This window comes from Notechis scutatus, chromosome 4, assembly GCF_049901735.1.
Source record: "Notechis scutatus isolate UNSWTSFEM ecotype Mainland chromosome 4, rNotScu1.2, whole genome shotgun sequence".
NCBI classification, from domain to species: Eukaryota; Metazoa; Chordata; class Lepidosauria; order Squamata; family Elapidae; genus Notechis; species Notechis scutatus.
Genome location: NC_142012.1, coordinates 105763882 through 105769260, shown reverse-complemented (window position 1 = coordinate 105769260; position 5379 = coordinate 105763882).

Sequence of the window (5379 nt, the reverse complement as noted above, 5' to 3'; positions counted from 1 at the left end):
GATAGGTAAACCTCTATTGGAATTTACAAGTGCAGGCATTCGGTAGATTAGTAATTCCAATAACTTCCCATCCTGTTAAAAAAAATTCTTTCTTCCAGTAGAAACCAAAGTGACTGCCAGTTTAAAGAACAAACTTTATATTTTTATATTGTCTTTTTAAAAGTATGCGTATGAGGACTTGTGTAAAAAAAAAAAAGATAGCTTGTTAATAAGCATGTAGAATAGAAGAATCTACAAGGGACAAGAGGCAGCTGCACCCATATTATAAAAGATCTGCATCATTTTGACATAAATTGCAATGCACATAAAAAGGGATTCAATCATGGCTGCCATCTCTAGAGCTTTTGGACAGCTCTCCTCACTAATCACCTATACATCTATGCCCCTGGTGTAGAGCAAGGATAGATTCTTCTAACGTCCTGGGCTGAAGGCCAGATTTGGTCTTTGGAAGGTGTCCTTAAAACCACATCCAAAAATATGTTTTATGCAACTAGGATAAAACTGATGTTTCCATTTAGGTATTTGTAAATATAGGCAATATCATTATTCTCCAGTTACATATTTAGTGATAATCCTTCAATTACTATATTAACATTTATAATTTTCTAACAACTTTTTTATTTCTCTGCAGACTTTATTAAAGGCACTTGAGAAACACCTGTTGTCCTGGCTCCTCAGACAATAGCCTGAGTTAATACCAAATTGCTTGAGATTGTATGGACTCATTGTTAACATATTTTACTACAAAACTTTCAATTGAGAAGAAATTGGATCTGAGTTCTGCTTAGATAGTTAATTAACTATAGAAGACCTGGTTCATCTACATAGATACATTTATCCTTCAGTGTTAATGGTCATATGCTCCTGCCCTTTTATCTAGCCATGGGTATTACTTTAATTAAAATAAAACAGCAATACATACCCACACATGTAGACCCAACTACATCAGCAGTTCGTTGCTGTTCCCTATCCCTGGCTATCTCTCTGGCATTTGAGGTTCTTCAAAGAACCTCTTCAACTTCAAAGGTCCTAGCTGCCATTTTTTTTTCTGCCAAAGTCTATTATGCAGAAATGAAGGAAAAAATGAGAAATACAAGGATCAGATGATTATAAAGGATATTTAATGGATCAATACTAACGTAACAGAGCAAGTTACTTAAATTCTAAATTCTATTCATAACAGAACTGAATCTCTTCTCTGGAATTCAATGGAAGTCCGAGCACAGAGCAATATAGACAAGTCAGCTTGTTTTCCATATGTCATATTCCTTCCAACATGATTCCACCAGAGCCCATGACTTCTCTTTTCTTTTTTATGACAACAGGATTAAAAGTTCATATAATTAGATCTCTTACATTACTGGTATGAATTTCTAAATCAGAAATTCTGAATCAGGTTGTAAAAATAATTTTAAAAAGAATATCTATGAGATCCCAGAGGGGATTTTGAAAATGAAATCAGTGCCCTTCAGCCAATGTCAGAGGTTACTCAGAAGGAATATTGATCTTTGTAGTCATGCCTATGACCACTTTAGAGGTCAGCAGTGAGTGGGTGTAGTTCTTGGAAAAGGACTTTTCAACTTAAGATGGAAAAAAACTTGTCATTGATCAGGGTCTCTACCTTTGTGGATTGAAGAACCATGTCTTCCCTATTTAACAGGGACAAAGATACACTAACTGCATCCTCTTGCTTACTTCATCTGGTTCTTCTAATGAATATTCACATCAAAATATCCAATTTAACAGAGGATGAAGCAGGGGGAAAGGAAAATTACAGAATATTTTGCATCATATTTTAGGATGTCCTTTCTATCTTTGAAAGTTCCTCTCAAGTTTCTTGGAGATTTTTTTTTCTTCAAAAGAAGCTTTATTACCAGTATTAGAATTGTGGTTGCCAGATTACTTCTCCTGATTTTTCACACTGTGGAAGCAGTCACTGCCTCTGACTTGCACAGTGGAACTAATTAAAGATACATGTCATAGTCACATGCGAACCAAGGCATCCTAGTTTTGACTCTACTACTTCTTTGAATTATGTGTTAAGCCAATACTAAAGAGTTGGTCTCTTTTAACAGCTGTGATTGAAATTGGAGTGGTTCCCATCAATCCAACTGGAACAAAAGAAAGAGAGATAATGTTCTGACTTAGACAGGTATCTTAATAGGCTAACAATGATATCTTCTTCCCATGTATAACGGTGAGGTCTAGTTATAAATTATCTTACTATACCGGTCTTATAATGGATCAGTGTAGTGATTTATTTAGCACAGTTTTGTCGACAGTAGCTGTTATTCTCTGGATATGTTGGATTTTAGAATCCCCAGGACACCAGGCTGGGCTCCTCCAATTGCATTAACAGCAGTTGTTCATGCATTCACCAGGAACCTGAACCTCACTTGATGGTACCTAACTAACTTCATGGCCTTATCCAAAAATACAAGGGACTTAGTCTGCAATCTCCATGTACAGTTCTACCACAGCAAACAAAGATTTTTAAAAAATCAATAGCATAGCTAACAAACAAGAAAAACAGTTAAGAGACCAGTATTATATATAAGAAGAATGCTTCTGTTTGCTCAAAATGGCAAACAAAATTTCATATCTATATTTTTCACTGATTTTGTGTATGTGCATTTGTGGACATTTGTATTCTTATGTGTCTAAGGATTCAACTCAAACTGATAATTAAATATCTCAAACCACTCTGGACTGATATATTTCCCCTTCAGGTACCAGAGCTGACCTGAAATCAGAAACATACAATAGTTGAATTGGGAGGCTGTACATATCATAATTAGGAAATTTATTGATAATTTGGAATGCTTTTAAGGGTGACACTTGGGATCTGATTAAAGCATCTGCTACATGGAAGAAAAAAAATCAACAGTAATTTGGGAAATAGTTAAGGAACTTTTAAATTCTGCTTCAGAACTTTATAAAGCTTTTATATGTACTACACTGAAATTTTGTCATTTGAACGCTCTAGATAACAATTTCTCATTAAACCAATAGATGAACTGTGATTATTTTAGAAGTGAGAAATATTTTGCAGAAGTTCAGACAGCTTCCCTTCATTTCACATGTGATTGGGATGCATGAGCTAGCTCCAACCCACAACAGATGCACAAGCCACATGTTTGACAGCTGTACAGAGCAAATACATTTATGGCAATACATAAATAGGGCTCTTCACAAGGCCAGCAAATGCATGAGCTTTGAGGTTCCTTGTTCATATTTGCATCTTGGCATATGTGGTTCTTTAGCAAAACTTTGCAAACCTTTCCCACCAGTGTTCATGTATTAAAGGAGTTTTATAACCCACCCATGCCCTGGCTTGAATTATCAGCATAGTTTTGTTCCTGACTCAAGAAAAGACACATTTTTTCAGATTTATTTTCATCTTTGGAGACAATAGTACCTGAAATGACATTAAAATATATATTATATATTTTATATATACTTTGTTTTCTTAAGTTTTCGCAGGTATTTATATGTATGGCATTCAGCTTTGTAAGGGTATTTTCCCACGTCATTATAGTTGTACTTTTAAAGTTGTAGCAACGTTTCGGCAGAATCACATCTGCCATCATCAGGCTTCTGTATAGTGTTCATCTGTGAGTCAGACTTTCACAGCCGTTTCTGTTTTAAATTTGGTGCTAGCCTACTGCTTTGCCAGAATGGTCATCTCTTCAGATAATTGACAGAAGAGATGAATAGAAGAGATGACTCCACCAGACTGTCAATTATCTGGAAGCCTGCACTCTCAAACAAAAAAATCTCCACACCACAAGCCAGGCAAACACCTGGGCACAAACAGACTCCCCTGATACCTCCAGCTGAAACACACCCCAACCAGGCACCCAGATGAAACCTAGCTTCCTAACAAATGATAGCCGCCCTTTTACTCAGAGCCAAGCTGCACTAAAAGCCTCCAATACAGAAAACACAAAGTTGCCAGCCAATCAAGACAAAAAAAGCCACAAAACAGACAGAAGATATTAGAAACACCAATCAAGCAGAACACAGCAAACTCCAAGACCAATAAACACAGACCAAGACTCCCAACCAATCAGGATGAAGAAAAAAACCATTCTGGCACAGCAGTAGGCTAGCACCAAATTTAAAACAGAAACGGCTATGAAAGTCTGACTCACAGATGAACACAATACAGAAGCCTGATGATGGCAGATGAGATTCTGCCGAAACGTTGCTACGACTTTAAAAGCACAACTATAATGACGAATACCCAAACAAAGCTGAATACCATATATATATATATATATATATATATATATATATATATATATATATATATCCACATACAAATATATAGAGAACCTCAGAAAACATATATATATATATATATATATATATATATATATATATATATATATATATATATATATATATATATATATATATATATATATATATATATATATATATATATATACTTTATATATACTTTATATATACTTCCTGTAATAATGGTGGTAATACCTTTCTGAAACTTTTTAAAACTTTTTCTCCATCTCCAGAGGTGTCCAGTTTATTCTTTACATGAATTGTCAGTAATAATGGCATATTTATGGGGAGATTCTAAAGATGACCTGAAGATTAAGAGGTGCCCGGTTCATTTGATACCTCCCTTATAAATAGTGGATTTTCTTGATCTCCCTTGTTCCATTTCTCCTCTTACTTGTTGTTATTTGTTGTGATCCACACAATCAAAGGCTTTAGCATAGTCAATGAAGCAGAAGTAGATGTTTTTCTGGACTTCCTAGCTTTCTCCATGATCCAGCTGCATTCTATGTTGGCTGCATTCTATAATACTGCACAACATGGCTCACTGGTAAAATAAAAGTACAAAATAATACAAGCAATAAAACCATATAAAATAAATTAAAATATTAAAAATCATGATCAATTCAAATGTTATAGTGAAAAAGGAAGTTTGTCACATCATCTAAAAAGCCAAAAGAGCATAGCAGCCTTGTCAGCCTTGCGAAGTAGACCGGACAAAAAGCACACCCAGGAGTATTTTCTACATCTTTATTGTGAGGTTATATTAACGGAATCTTGCAAGTCTGAACGTTTAATTCCCCATCTTCATCTTTATAGTCCAAGAAACTTGGGAAGGCCATCATTTCTTCTTCAGCAAAGCTACCTTTTAACTGATGGTTGATTAGTCTGTGGTTCTTCCTCCTGTCTCCAAGGTCAGGGGTGCCCAATCTTCGGTCTGTGGCCTGGTACCAGTATGCGGCCTATTTGGAACCAGGCTGGCAACTGGTGGATAAGAATATAAGTGTGCGGAGTTTCATTTGCAAAAGTAGTGGGTGCACACTCGAAACCATTCCCTCTTCCCTACCCCACTGTGCC